This window comes from Pongo pygmaeus, chromosome 19 (genome assembly GCF_028885625.2).
Source record: "Pongo pygmaeus isolate AG05252 chromosome 19, NHGRI_mPonPyg2-v2.0_pri, whole genome shotgun sequence".
NCBI classification, from domain to species: Eukaryota; Metazoa; Chordata; class Mammalia; order Primates; family Hominidae; genus Pongo; species Pongo pygmaeus.
Window position 1 is genome coordinate 77,759,995 of NC_072392.2, and position 10,451 is coordinate 77,770,445.

Sequence of the window (10,451 nt, forward strand, 5' to 3'; positions counted from 1 at the left end):
CTTCAAAGCAGTGTGTGTGTGTCTTTTTCTCGCCTAAAAATCGATAAGTAGCTCCTCCTGAAGAGGGGCGGAACTTCTGGGTCAGGAAGCAGCTGGAATCCACACTCACCTCATCCCCATTGTTTGGATCATGCCTGTTTCCAACACGTGTTCACAATCTCCAAAGGGAATGTATTTCTTCTCTGTGCTTAATGTGATTTGAAATATGTTGAATCAAAGTGAAATATTTATTTTTGAATAAAGGAGATAATAGCATTAAAAAAGTTCAATAGTTAGAGGCTACCATATTGAACAGTGCAGAGCTCTTAGGTTGGTGCAAAAGTAATTGTGGTTTTTGCCATTACTTTTAATAGAACAATGTTTTCAAACTTAAGTTTGCATCAGAATCACTTGATTCTGATTTTAACAGTCGTTAAAATAAAGATTGCTGGGACCCATCAGCAGAGTTTCTGGTTTTGGCAGGGTGCAAGAACTTCCATTTCTAATAAGTTCCTGGGTGGTGATGATGCTGTTGGTTGAAGGACCACACTTTGAGAACCACTTATCTAGAAGCTGGAGCAGTAAGAAAAAGTAGAAAAGCAATTAGGAGCCAGGGATATGTAAAAGAAAGTGGTTTAAAAAAAAAAAAAAAAAAAAAAGGCCAGGCACAGTGGCTCACGCCTGTAATCCCAGCACTTTAGGAGGCTGAGGCGGGTGGATCATTTGAGGTCAGGAGTTTGAGACCAGCCTAGCCAACATGGTGAAAACCCCATCTCTACTAAAAATACAAAAATTAGATGGGTGTGGTGGTACATGCCTGTAATCCCAGCTACTCGGGAGGCTGAAGCAGGAGAATTGCTTGAACCTGGGAGAAGTAGGATGCAGTGAGCTGAGATCGTGCCACTGCACTCCAGCCTGGGTGACAGAGCGAGACTCCCTCTCAAAAAAAAAAAAGAACTAGGCCAAGCAAGATGGCTCATTCATGCCTGTAATCCCAGTACCTTGGGAGGCCAAGGTGGAAGGATCACCTGAGCCCAGGAGTTTGAGACCAAATTGGGCAACACAGGGAAACTCCCTCTCTACAAAAAAAAAAAAAACCTAAAAATCAACAAAGCATGATAATGACTAGTCCCAGTTACTTCAAAGGTTGAGGTGGGAGAATCGCTTGATCCCAGGAGGTCGAGGCTCCAGTGAGCTGTGATCACACCACTGCATGCCAGCCTAGGTGACAGAGCAAGACCCTGTAAAAAAAAAAAAAAAGCACTAAACAATGAGATACCACTACATATCTATTACAATGGCTAGGCCAGGCATGGTAGCTCACGCCTATAATCCCAGAACTTTGGGAGGTCGAGGTGAGCAGATCATCTGAGGTCAGGAGTTCGAAAATACCCTATCCAACATGGTGAAACTCCGTCTCTACCAAAAATACAAAAAAAAATTAGTTGGGTGTGGTGACATGTACCTGTAATCCCAGCTACTTGGGAGGATGAGGCAGGAGAATCGCTTGAACCCAGGAGGCAGAGGTTGCAGTGAGCTGAGATCGTGCCACTGCACTCCAGCCTGGGCAACAGAGAGAGACTCCATCTCAAAAAAAAAAAAAAGAAAAGAAAAGAAAAGAAAAAGAATGGCTAAAATCCAAAATACTGACAATTCCAAATACTGGCAAGGATGTGGAACAACAGGAACTCTCATTCATTGCTGGTAGGAATGCAAAATAGTATAGCCACTTTGGAAGATAATTTGGCAGTTTCTTACAAAACTAAATATACCCTTACCATATGATCCAGCAATTGTGCTCTTGGGTATTTACCCAAATGAGTTGTAAACTATGTCCGTACAAAAACTTGCACACTGGTGTTTATAGCAGTTTTAGTCATAATTGCCAAAACTGAAAGATGTCCTTCAGCAGGTGAGTAGATAAACTGTGGTACATCCAATGAAATATTATTCAGTGCTAAAAAGAAATGAGCTATCAAGCCATGAAAATACATGGAGGAACCCTAAATGCATATTACTAAGTAAAAGAAGCCAATCTGAAAAGTCTACATATGTTATGATTCCAATTCTATGACATTCTGTAAAAGGCAAAACTATGGAGATAGAAAAAAAAAATCAGTGGTTGCCAGGGGTTGAGGGGAGGGAGGAGTGAAGAGGCAGAGCATAGAGGATTTTTAGGGTAGTGAAACTATTCTGTATGATACCAAAATGGTGGATACATGTCACTATATACTGTTCCAGACCCATAGGAAGTACACCACCAAGAGTGGATCCTAATGTAAACTATGGACTTTGATTGATAATGATATGTCAATGTAGGTTCATTGATGATAACATATGTACCATTCTAGTGCAGGATGCTGATATTGGGGGAGGCTGCATCTGTGAAGGGGCAGCAAATCTGTATATGAGAACTCTTTGTACTTCCCTCTCAATTTTGCCGTGAACCTAAAACTGCTCTAAAAAATAAAGTCTTTTTTGGGCTGGGCACAGTGGCTCACACCTGTAATCCCAGAACTTTGGGAGGCCGAGGCAGGCGGATCACCTGAGGTCGGAAGTTCAAGACCAGCTTGACCAACATGGAGAAACCCCATCTCTACTAAAAATACAAAATTAGCTGGGTGTGGTGGTGCATACCCGTAATCCCAGCTACTTGGGAGGCTGAGGCAGGAGAATTGCTTGAACCCAGGAGGCAGAGGTTGCAGTGGGCCAAGATCGCACCACTGCACTCCAGCCTGGGTGACAGAGAGAGACTCCATCTCAAAAAAAGAAAAGGAAAGAAAAGAAAACAACATTAATTTTCACTTTTGAAGGGATAGCGGGAACATGCATATTAATATTACAGCATCTTTGATAAAAACCAATCTATTTGGCCGGGCATGGTGGCTCATGCCTGTTACCCTAGCACTTTGGGAGTCTGAAGAAGGAAGATCCCTTGAGTCCAGGAGTCCGAGACCAGCCTGGGAACACAGTAAGACCTTGTCTCTACAATAAATACACAAAATTAGTGAGCATAGTGGCACACACCTATAGTTGCAGCTACTCTAGAGGCTGAAGTGGGAGGATCCCTTGAGTGCTGGAGGTCAAGGATGCAGTGATCCAAAAAAAGACCAATGAATTCAAGTGTCTACCCCCTAACCCAAACAGAAGCAGACCCTAAATCTTTCAGGGTGTCATCCTAAGCTAAGTAGAAATCTAAAAGTTTCCTAGAGCACAGATAAGAGCGACCTAGCACTCCAGCCAACCAGAAGGGGAAAAGCAGAACAGAAGCTTACTTTCTACAAAGGAAGCAGCTATACAAATTATGCCAGAGAACTAGAAAAACACTAATTTGAGTATCCAAAAAGGGAGAAGTAGTTCCAAATATTTCTAATAAAGAGCATTCTGTAAGGCTTCCAACAAGCTATTAAAGGTTGAGAAAACCTATCTGGCAACCCAGTTAATTTCAGGACACATAATTACAGGAACTTAGTCCCTCAAGTCAGAGATGCCTGTGAGGAATTGCACGGTTTGAATCACAGCAGATTTGCAGCCTATTTAAGTTTTTGGACCACTAGAAAACTTGAAAAACAATTCATTTAATATAGTTGAGAGAATACTTAAAAATCCTACATCAATTCAATTATATACTGACTTAGAATTATATGATTACTTCCTATGGAGGGTTAATTCCCTGGCATTTAGGTTGAGCCCCTACATATACCTTCAATTTTCAAAAAACAAAAAAATACTTTATTTGAACTCAAAGGTTTACTTATGAGAATAATGAAATCTTACTTAGATTAGCACTGAAAATATTTCTTGGGGATAGGCTTTTTAAAATGAAACCCATAATTTATTTTTGTTACAAAAGGAAATGTTTACGTCCCTGTTAAAGTACAAAAAGGGTCACATTAGTGTACCTGAAGAGTACTACATTTTACATTGTCTTCCAGAGGTGGAAAAAAAAAAGAAGTTAACTTTTACATAGACTTAAAAGAGAAAGTCTGCATTCTGCACTAAGTTTTTTTGAATGGAATAAGTTTAAATTGTCCTCAGTTCTAGCAAAGAATGTTCTTAAATATCTTTCTTTAAAACTCCAATAGTAGGGCCGGGCGAGGTGGCTCATGCCTGTAATCCCAGCATTTTGGGAGGCAGATGGATCATCTGAGGTCAAGAGTTCGAAAACAGCCCCGCCAACATGGTGAAAACAGCATGGCCAACATGGTGAAACCCCATCTCCAGTAAAAATACAAAAATTAGCTGGGCGTGGTGGCGGGCACCTGTAATCCCAGCTACTTGGGAAGCTGAGGTAGGAGAATCACTTGAACCTGGGAGGTGGAGGTTGCTGCAAGCCGAGATTGCACCATTGCCCTCCAGCCTGGGCAACAAGAGCAAAACTCTGTTTCAAGAGAAAAAAAAAATCCAATAGTAATATCAGATTCACTTAAATATCCCCAAAATAGTAAGTGGAAAAAAAAGTTTTTTACTTGGGAAGCCGAGGCAGGCGGATCACAAGGTCAGGAGTTCAAGACCAGCCTGGCCAACATGGTGAAACCCCGTCTCTACTAAAAATAGAAAAATTAGCCAGGCATGGTGGTGTGTGCCTGTAATCCCAGCTACTCAGAAGGCTGAGGCACGAGAATTGCTTGAACCCGGGAGACGGAAGTTGCAGTGAGCCGAGATCGTACCACTCCAGCCTGGGCGACAGAGTGAGACTCCAAAAAAAAAAAAAAAAAAGAAAAAAAGAAAAGAAAAGAAAAAGAAAAAAAAGTTTTTTACTTGAGGGCAGCATCATTCTGAATTGGATCAAATTTACTGAAATGTAATTAATCTTATTGTATAAACATGTCTTTCGTCATTGTCCCTGTATAGAAAAAATAAATGGAGAAAGAGGGTCAATAGTCTCTCCCTCCACAAAATTTTAAGTTCAGATCAAGGCAGAGAAGACATAAAACAATTATTTGAGTATTCCTAACTCTTTCTCACTTTAATCTGAGGTTTGTATATATGTCTGAGTAAGACTGGGAAACCAACCCCACCCAACCCTCAACACACAAGTTGAAAATGAGATCTTCCAAAAGAGAATGAAAGAACTGAAAGAACTAACTACATATTATATACTTACTCTGTTCATAACCAAAATGTTTTCTTTGTCAATGTATTCACTTGAATTCAATGGAGTGTTAAATTTGCCAGTAATTTTTATTTCTACGACAAACCATATTAATACACGACAAGACAGTATGACTTCAAAAAATGAGCCAAGAACTTAAATAGGTATTTCTCCAAAGAAGATATACCAATAAGCACATGAAAAGATGGTCAACATCATTAGTCATTAGGGAAATGTAAGTCAAAACCACAATGATATACCAATTCACATCCTCTAGGATAGCCATCTTTTTTTAAAAAAAATTTTTTTGAGAGATGGGGTCTCTCATCTCTCATGCACTCCAGCATGGAGTGCAGTGTCATGATCACAGCGCACTGCAGCCTCAAACTCCTGGGCTTAAGGGATCCTCCCACTACAGGCTCCAGACTAGCTGGGACTACAGGAGCATGCCACTGTATCCAACTGGCTTTCTAAAAAAAAAAGAAGAAGAAGAAAGAAAACAAAACAAAAAGGCTGAGTGCAATGTCTCACACCTGTAATTCCAGCACTTTGGGAGGATTGCTTGAGGCCAGAAGTTCAAGACCAGCCTGAGAAACATAGAAAGATCCTGTTTCTACAAAAAAAAAAAAAAAAAAATTTAAAGAAAGAAAAAGAGACTGGGTGTGGTGCCTGTAATCCCAGCACTTTGGGAGGCTGAGTGGGGAGGATCACTTGAAGCCAGGAGTTTGAGTATTCAGTAAGCTATGATCATGCCACTGTGGTCTACCAGTCCACCCTGGGCAGCAGAGCAAGATCCCATCTCTCTCTCTCTGTGTGTGTGTGTGTGTGTGTATACATATATATATACACACACATACAGTAATACATATATATAGTAATTTCAGATTACCATAGATTACTATATATAGATCTATACAGAGATATATAAATATATATAGATCTATACAGAGATATACAGATATATATAGATCTATACAGAGATATATAGATATATAGATCTATACAGAGATATATAGATATATATAGATCTATACAGAGATATATAGATATATATAGATCTATACAGAGATATATAGATATATATAGATCTATACAGAGATATATAGATATATATAGATCTATACAGAGATATATAGATATATATAGATATATACAGAGATATATAGATATATATAGATATATAGATATATCTCTGTATATATATATAGATATATAGATATATATAGATATATAGATATATCTCTGTATATATATATAGATATATATAGATAGATATACAGAGATAGATCTCTCTATATCTATTTATATCTATCTATATGTATAGCTATAGAGAGATACATTTTAAAAAGAAAAATAGGCTGGGTGCAGTGGCTCACGCCTGTAATCCTAGCACTTTGGGAGGCCGAGGCAGGCAGATTGCCTGAGCTCAGGAGTTCAAGACCAGCCTGGGTGACATGGAAACACCCTGTCTCTACTAAAAATACAAAAATTTAGCCAGGCGTGGTTGTGTGTGCCTGTAATCCCAGCTACTTGGGAGGCTGAGGCATGAAAATCCCTTGAACCTGGGAGGCGGAGGTTACAATGAACCAAGATCATGCCACTCTACTCCAGCCTGGGCAACAGAGGGAGACTGTCTCAAAAAAAAAAGAAAAAGAAAGAAAGAAAGAAAAAGAAAAAATAACAAGTGTTGGTGAGGATGTGGAGAAATGGGAACTCTCATGCATTGTTGGTGAGAATGTAAAATGGTGCAGCCACAGTGTAAAACATTTTGGAATTACTCAAGACATTGAATACAATTGCCATATGTCCCAACAATACTACTCTTAGGTATATACCCAAAAGAATTGGAAAAAAAAATAAATCAAATACTTGTACACCAATGTTTCTAGCAGTACTATGCACAATAGTGAAAAGTTGAGGGCCAAGCGCGGTGACTCATGCCTGTAATCACTTTAAGAGGTCAAGGCAGGCAGATCACTTGAGATCAAGAGGTCGAGACCACCCTGGCCAACATGGTGAGATCCCGTCTCTATTAAAAATACAAAAATTAGGCTGGGCATGGTGGCTCACACCTGTAATCCCAGCACTTTGGGAGGCCGAGGCAGGTGGATCACCAGAGAACAGGGGTTCGAGGCCAGCCTGGCCAACATGGCAAAACCCTGTCTCTACTAAAAATACAAAAATTAGCCAGGCATGGTGATCCATGCCTGTAATCCCAGCTACTCAGGAGGCTGAGACAGGAGAATCACTTGAACCCTGGAGGCAGAGGTTGCAGTGAGCTGAGATCATGCCACTGCACTCCAACCTGGGTGACAGAGCAAGACTCTGTCTCAAAAAAAAAAATTAGCCAGGTTTGGTGGCGCATGCCTGTAATCCCAGCTCCTGGGGAAGCTGAGGCAGGAGAATCATTTGAATGATTCCTCCAATAAGGGGAAGATTGCAGTGAGCCAAGATTGCGCCTGCACTCCCCCCTGCAGCACAGAGCAAGACTCCGGCTCAAAAAAAAAAAAAAAAAAAAAAAAAAAAAAAAAGGTGGAAACCACCCACGTGTCCATAAACAGATGAATGCTTGAACAAAATGTGGTATATCCATACAATGGAAACTTAGTCAGCCATAAAAAGGAATGACATTCAGGTATATGCTATAACATGAAGGAACCTTGATGACAAGGTTTATTTTACCGTAGTAAAATAAGCCAGGCACAAAAGGATAAATATTGTATGATTCCACTTATATATGGTACCTAGAGTAGTCAAATTCATAGAGATAGAAAGTAAAATGGTGGTTGCCAGGAACTGGGAGAAGGGGGCATGAGGAATAATTATTTATGGGATGCAGAGTTTCTGTTTGTGATTAATGAAGTTCTGAAACTGTAGAGCAGTCATGGTTACACAACATTATGAACGTGCTTAATGCCACTTAACCAAACACTTAAAAATGACAAATCTTATGTATATTTTACTACAAAAATACATAAGGGGATTCATAGTTTTTCAAAATTCTTCTAGGGAGTATAGGAAACGGGGAAAAAGCCAGTAGTCCTCAGTGCAATGAGCCCTACACCGGCAACTTTAAGGCTGAGGCAGAGAAATGTAACTGTTCGAGCCACACCACCTGGTCAGCTTTTTTTAAGTGTGTGTGCCTGTGTTTGTGTGTGTGTGCATGCACATTTTGTTTTTCCTTTTTGTGGAGCACTATATAGCCTAGGCAAATCTCAAACTCCTGGGCTCAATCTATCCTCCTGCCTTTGCTTCCCTAAATGCTGGGATTACAGGTGTGAGTCCAGCAGCTTTTTTGTTTTCTTTCTTCCTTTTTTTTTTTTGAAACAGGGTCTTGCTCTGTTGCCCAGGCTGGAGTGTGATGGAGTGATTATGGCTCACTGCATCCTCGAACTCTTCGGCTCAGGTGATCCTCCCATCTCAGCCTCCCAAGTGTAAGTACCTGGGACTACAGGCACACACCACCGCACCCAACTAATTGTTAATTTTTTTGTAGAAAGGAAGTCTCCTTATGTTGCCCTGGCTGGGCAACTCCTGGGCTCAAGCAATCCTCCTGCCTCGGCCTCCCAAAGTGCTGGGATTACAGGCATGAGCCACTGCACCCAGCCTTGGTGAGCTTTCTGAACTCAAAACTGAGTAGAGACCTGAAGTAACTATCAGGACAATATGGGTCAATAAAACTCATCCTCCTACTTCCATTCGTGTCTGAGTTAAAACAGTATCTTCCACTTAAGTGCTCATTTCTCAAGTTTTGATTTTAAATATAAAAACAGCCTAAAGGTGCTTACTGTGTTTACTTCTTTTATATTTCAACTATCTGATTTTTTAGCAGTGTCTGGGGACAAAAACTAGCATTTCTCTGAGACCTCACATCCCCAATCTGACTGCCATGTGAATGGTTTGTTGGGTGCCTGGAATGGCTTCTTTATGTAAGCTCTCACCTGTAATCCCACACTTTGGGAGGCCGAGGCGGAGGATCACTTCAGGCCAAGAGTTCAGTTCAAGACCAGCCTGAGCAACATAAGGAGATCCAACCCCCCACCCCCATCCCCACCTCCAACCCCAGCTCTACAAAAAAATTTAAAAATTAGCTGGAGCCAGGCGTAGTGGCTCACGCCTGTAATCCCAGAATTTTGGGAGGCCGAGGCGGGCGGATCACGAGGTCAAGAGATCGAGACCATCCTGGACAACATGGTGAAATTCCCGTCTCTACTAAAAATACAAAAATTAGCAGGGCGTGGTGGCGTGGGCCTGTAGTCCTAGCTACTCGGGAGGCTGAGGCGGGAGAATCGCTTGAACCCGGGAGGTGGAGGTTGCAGTGAGCCTTTGCGCCACTGCACTCTAGCCTGGCGACAGAGAGACTCCGTCTCACCAAAAAAAAAAAAAAAATTAGCTAGGAGTGGTGGCACACGCCTGTAGCCCCAACTACTCGGGAGACTGAGGCGGGAGGATCACTCGAGACCAGGAGTTTCAGACCAGCCTGGGCAACATAAGGAGACCCAACCCCCCCGCCCTTCAGCTTTACAAAAAATTTTAAAAATTAGCCAGGAGTGGTGGCTCCGCGTGCCTGCAGCCCCAGCTACTCGGGAGGCTGAGGCGGGAGGGTCGCTTGAACCCGGGTGTTCAAGGCTGCAATGAGCTATGATAGCGCCACTGCACTCCAGCCTGGGCGACAGAGCAAGACCCTGTTTTACACAGACAAACAAAAACGAACAAAAAGGTCACAGCGAACTTTGTTCAAAAGTCACATTAACACTCAAATGCCTTAACCCCGACTGAAAGCCCGGGCTTAGGACACAGGGCAGCTCTCCCTCAAAAAGGGGTCTCCCAGCAACACCCAATCCACAAGTTGCTCCTCGCCCTCCCCAAACCGGCACAAGATATTAGTCTCTGGGCAGCTCCAACGGATTCTGAGAGATACGGGAGGGACTAAGGGACAAATATGAAATGTCGGACAAATGAAATGTGTGCAACGGCTAGGTTTTGGATGATAAGCCAGTTGCTGAGCGACTTCTCAAATCTTCCAAGTGCCTCCAACACCTCTCCCACCCGGTAGGGCTGCGCTCTTTCGCTCTTTCAACCATCCACGATCTGCCTCTCCGCTGTCCTATCAGCAAATCATCGGGCCGGTGCCTGCCAGTCCGGGCCAATCCCGAACACATTTACTTTGAGCGGGAAAAGCTCAGAAGCGGCGAGAGAGCGTGGGCCACTAACCGCCCCTTCCTCTCCTTGTCTCTGGGGGGTAACGGAGCCTGGAGTGGTCGCCCATTGGATGGGCATCGGGCCAATGGCCGGGTGCGAAGCTGTGGGGGCGGGCCTCACAGCGGAGCGGGGCGGGGCGCGCCTGTGCCGTGTCGCGTGCCGAGCCGCGAGCCCC

General features: G+C 42.6%; 1 long non-coding RNA gene across 1 annotated transcript; it reads right to left on the reverse strand.

The window, feature by feature from the left end:
* Positions 1 to 208: 208 nt before the first annotated feature.
* LOC129017834 (uncharacterized) lies at positions 209 to 10,305 on the reverse strand. The gene is made up of 3 exons (XR_008495148.2): positions 9,016 to 10,305; positions 1,119 to 1,220; positions 209 to 552 (listed from the first exon to the last, which is right to left on the reverse strand). It is a non-coding gene; the product is annotated as an uncharacterized LOC129017834 (long non-coding RNA).
* Between the last annotated feature and the right edge of the window lie 146 nt (positions 10,306 to 10,451).